At 45.4% G+C, this 9316-nt stretch overlaps 1 pseudogene; it reads right to left on the bottom strand.

Annotated features, from left to right (window-relative positions):
* Window positions 1–8406: 8406 nt before the first annotated feature.
* LOC107107242 lies at window positions 8407–9193 on the bottom strand (annotated as a pseudogene).
* Window positions 9194–9316: the final 123 nt, after the last annotated feature.

Genomic DNA, 9316 nt, shown 5'->3' with positions numbered 1-9316 from the left:
CCCCCCGCTGCCTTGCTCCTTGGATCTCTCCTCTCTTGGATCAGGGGAGGGTCCCGACTCGCTCAGACTGCAGCACCCGCCTTGAGTTCAGTCCCTGCAAGAAAAGTTGACCGCAAGGAACGCCAGTAAAATACCGATAAATATCCGCACTTTCAACCTGCCCGCAGCTGCTCCCCTGCTGATCCGTAACCGGTCAGTCAAGAAAAAGTGCAACAGAGAGAGAGAGAGAGGCCTCCTCTGCACAGGGCGGGAGACCGAGTGGACTCCGCAGCCTCCCGAGGGGCCGGCCGGGGTGTCTTTCCGCACCAGAAGCTGCGCGGCAGAGAAGAGCCAGAAAGGGAGGATTGCAAATCTCCAGGCGGAATCTCCTGGAATGGCAACCGGATCTCCAGAGCACAGAGATGGATTCTCCTGGGGGGAAAGTGGCAGCTGTGGGGAGCGGACTCCCCCTGGCATGATGCCCCACAGAGGGCCTCCCCCTTCTCAAAACCCAGGCCCCACCCCCAAATGTCCAGGAATTATTTCCCAACCTGGAGTTGGCAACCCTACATAAAGCAGAGGCCTCCTGCTTTCCCTGCATCCCTCCCTGAGGGGGGTCCTCCCCTGACCAGAGCCACCCCCCCCTATATAGGGGGCAGTGCCAGAGCACAGCGGCTGTTTCAGCACCACCCCAAAGAAGGTCCAAGTCCAGGATGTGGCCCTTTTGCTGGAGACAGGGAACAGCCTGAGAACACAAACACTTTCCACCCTGACACAAGACTTCCCAAAGCACATAAAGGAAGCACAAAGCCTCCACTTGAAATCTCGCCCTTCTCTCTCTCTCTCTCTCTCTCGCTTGCTCCCCATATTGTCTGGGGGGGGGAAAGGGCCATCAGCTTGCAGCTGCCCCATAGCCATCCCAGAGTTCTCAAGAGATGTTCAGAGGTGACCAAGATTGGAGGGTATTTTCTCTATATTGAATTTTACTCTGTTAAGGTGTAGTTTATTGTACATTGTGGCACAAGTTAATATTTATTTCTAGACACACAATAGCAACATCATTCAACTCCTGGGCATCTTCATTTGACACACAAAGCTAGATCCTAGGAGGCCTCACAGGAAATATCTTTTGATTTCTTTTTTGAATTAAGTGCAATAAATTTGGCTTGACAAATTTGGCTTTTAAATAATTTTGTAGGCCGAACTGCTTTATCCACAGCAGTTGGCAGACTAAATTTAAATCTGGATTCTTGCCCGTGTATACCAAGGTCCCCTCCACTCCAAGGGTTCGCTAGTGAAAGAGACGAGACTGGTGTGTTCCAAAACAATCTGTCTTTTACTTAAGAATATATAAATCACATACACACAAATCAGATGCATGCACACAATCAAACAAGTTCCTCAGAAATACAGTATTAAAAATAGTCACTTTATCAATCACAGGTAGGGTGATGGGTAGCAATAATCTGTCCTGAAGCTTGTCAGTTCCAATGAAGAATGAGGGGTCAGAATATTAGAATACTAGGGATATTACCACACAGCTAGAAACCAGCCAGCATGTGTGGACCTCTTGGCTGCAGACCAAGAGATCAAGTAAGAACAAAGGATTTGGTACAGGAAGCTGGACTTGAGAGGAGTATAAAAACAGACAGGGGGTGTTGAGGGGAAGGCGGCTAGCAAAAAACCAGACCACTGGTCCTTACTTTTTATAGGTCAGTGGTGGCGAACCTATGGCACGGGTGCCAGAGGTGGCACTCAGAGCCCTCTCTGTGGGCACGCGTGCCATCGCCCCAGCCAGGCCCAGACCATCATTAAAGTGTCAAATTCTCTGCCAAATAATTTTAAGTAAATGAAAGCATTTGGGATTGCTTTCCTTACTTTGTTTGGATCATCTTAAGTTAATGTATGCGTTGTTTTTTCTAAAGTAAAACCTCAGTTCTCAGGTTAAATTGCCGTGTTGGCACTTTGCGATAAATAAGTGGGTTTTGGGTCGCAGTTTGGGCACTTGGTCTCTAGAAGGTTCGCCATCACTGTTATAGGTGAATCTTTGGGGTGGGTGGCAACTATGCCAACTTGTGGACCCACCTACCTGTTAGTCCGTCCCCAAAACTAACCCTATTGGTGCGTGTAGTGAGGGGTGGCTACCTAAAGGGTTGGGCAATATTGAAACTTAAGATCTAACTCAAGAGGATGCATCTGGGCAAGTGTGAAAGCTTGGTGTCAAGGAATCTCCTTGATGTGTAGATGAAGCTTGGCCTTTCCCAGGTAATCAAATAGCATCTGGCAGGAAACTGTCAATTCAGATGTAGAGCAGATATGTGTAGTAGGTGTCTTTCAACAGTTCATCAATGGGGACTGCTTTCAAACAAGTTGTTGTTTGGCTGACAACAATGGCGATGTGCTTTCTTTCCCTCAGGCTAGTAGCTGTGTATTTGAAACCTCATTAACATGTAATGCAGGCACCATCTATGTGTATCTCACAACAGGTGATTTGTACAGCGTTCTTTGTGCCTATGGGTGTGTGTGTGCACAGTCCATGTAGTATTTGCCAGCAAACATAAACCCATAAAGCAAATATTAGTCTAATTTCTCAACAATTTAGATCATTATTAGACACAGCATCTTAAATTGTTACTGAAATATAATTTTTTCCCCTTAACAACACTCCTGTTTTGGCCCTATATCTATTTGTGTGTTGTCTTTTGATTGTAATAGGAGCCTATTTGTACCTTGCAATCGTGGTATGGTCAGGCCTCACCTGGAGTCCTGTGTCCAGTTTTGGGCACCACATTTTAGGAAGGATGTTGACAAGCTCGAGCGTGTCCAGAAGAGGGCAAACAGGATGGTGAGAGGGTTGGAATCCAAGTCTTATGAGGAAAGGCTGAAAGAGTTGGGTATGTTTAGCCTGGGAAAGAGAAGGCTTAGAGGGGACAGGATTGCAGTCTTCAAGTATTTGAAGGGCTGCCATGTAGAAGATGGAGCAGATCTGTTCTCTCTTGCTCCAGATTGCAAGACTAGATCTAATGGGTGGAAAATACAAGAAAGTCGTTACCGGCTAAATATTGGGAGAAACTCCCTAACTATAAAAGTGGTTGAGCAGTGGGACAGTCTGCCTCGGGAGGTGGTGGATGCTCCTTCACTGGACATTTTCAAGCGGAGGCTGGACGACCATCGTTCGGGTATGTTGCAGGGCTGTCTTTCGGCTATGCTCCGGCAGAGTGCAGGGGGTTGGACTAGACAACCTGCAAGGTACCTTCCAACTCTGACATTCTATGATTCTATGACCCCCAGGGTCATCTATTCCCCCCCCCCCAGTGACCCCTCTGAAGTAGACCCAATTGGGCTGAAACACATTAGGTCATTATTTTTTTCTCTTGGCAATATGTAATTTTTACTATATTATGAAGCTTGTGTTGGGCTGGCCCTGATATGCTTTTAATGTCTTTGTAATAAATTCTTGTATTTTTATGTACAAGTAGTTCATATTTCATTTGAGCTTTTGGCCCCACATTTGCTTTCACACAGCAGCCAACCTTGTCAGCCAATATTGTCCTGAGTGTTTTATGCAGCCATCATGGTCCCGACCGGAGGCTCTCCCCAGGCCACCCCGGAAGCAAAAAGGAGTTTCAAAGGATTTCTTCCCCCACCCTGGCAGACACGGCGGCCAGCAGCAGAGGCTTCCCTGCCATGAAAAACCTTCACCCACCCATTTCAACACTGCCAGCTTCTCCTGAAAGGGACAGAGAAAGGGCGTTTTTCTCTAAGTCCACTGGAAACCCTGAGAGATACCTGGAACTGCAAAAGGTGTGGGGAGGAGTGGAGCAGGGCTCTGACCTCCCCTGCTGGATTAGCAGCTGCCTCCTTCCTCTATTCTCCTCCTGGATCGGGGATGCCAACCTCCAGGTGAGGCCAGGAGACCTGCCAGAATCACAACCGACCTCCAGCAAACAGAGATCCCTTCCCCTGGAGAAAACGGCTGCTTTGGAGAGCAGACTCAAGGGGGAATATTTCTGGAAAACGCTGGGTTCTAGACGCCTCGCAGTGATCAGCTCTAGTTTATTCAGTGATTTCAGCAAACTACAAGACTGAAAACCTGGCCTTGCTGTCCTGTCTATAAAGCAGGCAAAGGCCACACCCCAGCAGCCCACCCCACCACCACCAATTGGCTATTTACATTACACTGTAGGTCCATTCCAGGATCCTGGCCAGCTATTGTTCTGATGGAACAAGCTCAGCCAGTGTACACCACACCCAACACACACACACTCCCAGTGATAGGCTATTCACATCACACTGCTTATGTATAGGTTAGTTCCTGGATCCAGGCGAGCTATTGTCTTAGAGAAGCAAGCTCAGGGGCCATGCCAATCTTCTCTGTATCGTTCCAATTTTAGTATATGTGCTGCCAAAGCGAGCACAAACTATGACAGGTTATAAACTATAAGTATTAAGAAATTTGAGGAAATACAATTCTTCTTTTGTTATCTATTTATAAAGACCCTGTAAAAAAGGAAAGACTAAAATGACGAAACGGCTTAATAGCAAGTAACAGAAAATGGAAATAAGACAAAATAATTCTTCTTTCTCTTTAGCAATGTGTTTAAATTCTCCCCCACCTATATTTATGTTTTGTCTGTTTGTTTGTTGTACATCAAAAATAAATAAATACACACACACACACACACACACACACACACACACACATGTATAAAAAGAGAAGCAAGGTCAGCCCGTTCTAGTTACAGCTAGAGGAAAGGCTTAGGCTCAATACATAACAATATCCTGCCGATGGGTCCTTCCCCCCACCATTCCCCCAGGAATTTTCCAACCCAGAGATGGCAACCCTAGCTGGGTCACTTCCCTCCCTCTCCTCCTCCTCCTCAAAAGTTCAAATGTGAACTTGTGGATCTCCTGACAAAAATATGTCATCTTTCCTTAAAATCTGCCTCCATTCCTGAGGACTGGAAGGTAGCTAATGTCACCCCCATCTTTAAAAAGGGTTCCAGAGGAGATCTGGGAAATTACAGGCCAGTCAGTCTGATGTCGATACCGGGTAAGTTGGTGGAAACTGTTACTAAGGAAAGAACTAGTAGGCACACTGATGAACAAAAACTATTGAGGCAGACTCAGCATGGGTTCTGTAAGGGAAGATCTTGTCTCACCAACCTGTTAGTGTTCTCTGAGGGGGTGAACAAACATGTGGACAAGAAGGGACCCAATAGATGTCGTTTACCTTGACTTCCAGAAAGCTTTTGATAGAGTTCCTCATCAAAGGCTCCTAAGTCCTGGAGCGGAGACGAGGCAGTGCGGCACGGCGCGGCAACTGAAAGCCAGTAAAGAGAGCGATCCCTGGTGGCCAGCATCGAAAAACAGCAAAAAGAGGCGGCCATTGCAGCAAAAAAGAGGCGCGGGAGACGTCATCCCCCGGCGCGGCGGAGCCGATTGGACATAGCCGGAGCCGGGAGAAAAGCGGACTCGTGTGCTAGAAGAAGCAGCGGCCTGCCGGGGAACACCAGAGGAAGGCGAAGACGTCCCGCTGGACTGAAGGTGAAGGCCAAGAGACATCTGCAGCCGAGGAAGCCAGAGGCCGGAGAAGAAGAAAAAAACCAACACCACCTGGGGTGCTGGTAGGATGACCCAACCCCTGTATGAATTGTGGCCATAGTTACAGAATGTAAATTGGTGATTAGCACTACTAATTGTAAACCGCTCAGAGACTCCCATGGGGGGTTAGGGCGGTATATAAATCGAATAAATAAATAAATAAATAAGCTCAATAGTCACGGGATAAAAGGACAAGTCCTTTTGTGGATCAAAAACTGGCTAATTAAAAGGAAACAGAGAGTGAGTATAAATGGGCAATTTTCTCAGTGGAGGGTGGTAAGCAGTGGGGTACCCCAGGGATCAGTACTCGGTCCAATGCTTTTTAATTTATTAATGATTTAGAGTTGGGAGTAAGCAGTGAAGTGGCTAAATTTACGAATAACACGAAATTGTTAAGGGTGGTTGTAATGATTCCTTGTTTTATATGTGTGTGTGTCTCTTTAAAAGTTTGGTTGCATAGCTGTGTGATGGACTAGAGTGCTTGAAGAGACAAGTGTGGTGTGATTGGTGATTGACAGAGAGGGGGAGGGGTTTTGGAAGTGTTTCTGAGTGGATGAATAGGTATGTCTGTCAGGAGTGACAGTTAGAGGTCTGACAGTTGATGAAGACAGTTGATAAGTTAGTTTGTTCTGAGGTCTGTGAGAGAGGCAGTCCTGTGTGTGATATAAGAGTTAAGCTCTGTGTATGAAGAAAAGTGACAAGCAGTTCTGTGTTGTGGCAGATAAAAAAGAAAAGTTTATGAACTTAAGTTAAAGTGCTACAAAGTTATCTTGAAAAATCCCTGTCAGGAAGGGAGCAGATCTTGTGTGAGACACCAAGCAATTTGTATTCACATTACTGGTTACATGGTTCTACCCTTTCATTTATGAAATATTTTAATAAATCTTCTTTTATTTAAGTATACCAGCTCTGAAAGGAATCCTTTCTCAGGAACACATAGGCCCCCAAGAGCCTTAAACTCACCCTAACTACCCAGTAATGGCAAGAGCAAAAGCATAAAGGTTTGGAAATCCTTTAAAATTTCCTGGTGGCAGCCGGATATACCCTAGTAGAACAAAATAAAGAACACTTTTAAAGGGAAACCAGTCCTCCCCAGATAAGGGGTGGTCACAGTGATGAAAAGCACGGAGGATTGTGAGGCGCTCCAAAGAGATCTGTCGAGGATGGGGGAGTGGGCGTCAACATGGCAAATGAGGTTCATGTGGCCAAGTGCAAGTGATGCACATTGGGGCCAAAAATCTTCACTATAAACACACGTTGATGTGATCCGAACTGGCAGGGACTGACCAAAAGAGAGATCTTGGAGTCGTAGTGGATAGCTCACTGAAAATGTTGAGACAGTGTGCGACTGCAATAAAAAAGGCCAACACTATGTTGGGGTTTATTAGGACGGGAACTGAAAAGAAATCAGCCAGTTTCATATTGCCCCTGTAGAAATCAAAGGCCACTATATTATAATATCAATGTGAACAAATACATTCTAATACTTCATACAAACAATCCAACACAGAAATAAGCCCATCTTGAAAAGATTCAAATACAAGGTCCCCTGTAATTATTCTGATATCCAAACGAGGATAATTCATTATTACAGAGTTCATTAAGATCCAAACTTCTCCAAAATGATCCTCCTTTCACCTCCCAGGTCTTGATGTGTCTCTCATGTGTTTTCAAATTAGATATAATGTTCTTACTAGATTATTCCACAAACTCTCAGAAATAGTCCTCGATTCTACAGGTGTACCCAATGAACCAACACAGAAGTCTCTTGGAAAGGGACACACACAAAATCAGCCAATAGATAATGTCTACCAAAGCATACTTCACAGTATCACTTGTAGAGATACAATCTATAGGAAAAATATTTACAATAATACATACAGAACTGGAAAAACCTTCCAGTCATCATAAAACTTTAGATGTCTGAAGACATCTCAAAGTTAAACTTGATTGATCCAATCTGCTATCTGAACTAAACTGGCTGCTTAGTCTTAGTTTAATATTAGGTACTGCTAAGCCTCCTCTTTTTTCTAATCCTGTAATACTTCACATCTAATTCTTAGTTTTTCCACTCTGTATATATTTCTTTCTTTGCCTCTCTGGTGGGTTGCCGTGTTAGTCCGTAGAAGCAGAGCAGAATTCAAGTCCAGTAGCTCCTCCATGAATACCCGAAAGACGGGTTGCCCAAAAGGGCCATATGGAGTCAGGATGCAGAGGTGCCATAAAGTCTGATTGATCTTCGTTCTCATTTCTGCCTGACCAAATCAGCTTCTTCCCTGGGAAAATTCCTTGGGCTTTCAGATGCTACCCCCTCCACCTTCCTATTTCCTTTGGGAAGTCCTTTTTCCTTATTAGGGAGGCAAGAAACAGGGGACAGGGGTCTTCGTTCACCCTGCCAGGCCCTGGCTCTGAGCATTTAAAAGGTTTCTCCCCTGTGTGAGTTCTTTGATGCTCTTGACGTTCACCACTCGTACTGAATCTCTTTCCAGACTCTCAGTATTCAAAAGGTTTCTCCCCTGTGTGGGTTCTTTGATGCTTTTGAAGACTGCCACTCTCACAGAATCTCTTTCCACATGCTGAGCATACGAAAGGTTTCTCCCCTGTGTGGGATCTTCGGTGCACTTGAAGATGGCCACTCATACTGAATCTCTTTCCACACTCTGAGCATTCAAAAGGTTTCTCCCCCGTGTGGGTTCTTTGGTGCTTTTGAAGACTGCCACTTGTACTATATCTCTTTCCACATTGTGAGCATTCAAAAGGTTTCTCCCCTGTGTGGGTTCTTTGATGGTCTTGAAGACTGCCATGTATACTGAATCTCTTTCCACACTCTGAGCATTCAAAAGGTTTCTCCCCTGTGTGGGTTCTTTGGTGCAGTTGAAGACTGCCATGTATACAATCTCTTTTTACACACTCTAAGCATTCAAAAGGTTTATCCCCTGTGTGGATTCTTTGTTGCAGTTGAAGATTGCCACTCTGACTGAATCTCTTTCCACACTCTGAGCATTCAAAAGGTTTCTCCCCTGTGTGGGTTCTTTGGTGCTTTTGAAGACTGCCACTCGTACTAAATCTCTTTCCACACTCTGAGCATGCAAAAGGTTTCTCCCCTGTGTGGGTTCTTTGGTGCTTTTGAAGACTGCCACTTGTACTATATCTCTTTCCAGACTGTGAGCATTCAAAAGGTTTCTCCCCAGTGTGGGTTCTTTGATGCTCTTGAAGACTGCCACTCTGACTGAAACTCTTTCCACACTCTAAGCATTCAAAAGGTGTGGGTTCTTTGATGCTCTTGAAGACTGCCACTCGTACTAAATCTCCTTCCACACTCTGAGCATGCAAAAGGTTTCTCCCCTGTGTGGGTTCCGCGGTGCACTTGAAGATAGCCACTCCGACTGAATCTCTTCCCACACTCGGAGCATTCAAAAGGTTTCTCCCCTGTGTGGGTTCTTTGGTGCACTTGAAGAGTGGAATTCCGAATGAATCTCTTTCCACACTCTGAGCATTCAAAAGGTTTCTCCCCTGTGTGGGTTTTTTTATGATATTGAAGACCGCCATGCTGATGGAATCTCTTTCCACACTCTGAGCATTCAAAAGGTTTCTACCCTGTGTGGGTTCTTTGATGCTTTTGAAGACTGCCACTTGTAGTGTATCTCTTTCCACACTCTGAGCATTCAAAAGGTTTCTCTCCTATGTGGGTTCTTCGGTGCACTTGAACACTGCCACTCTGACTGAATCTCTT

This window comes from Gekko japonicus, unplaced genomic scaffold, assembly GCF_001447785.1.
Source record: "Gekko japonicus isolate JY-2015 unplaced genomic scaffold, Gekko_japonicus_V1.1 scaffold790, whole genome shotgun sequence".
Taxonomy (NCBI): domain Eukaryota; kingdom Metazoa; phylum Chordata; class Lepidosauria; order Squamata; family Gekkonidae; genus Gekko; species Gekko japonicus.
Note: the sequence above shows the minus strand (reverse complement) of the source record. Positions and strands in the feature narration are given on the sequence as shown.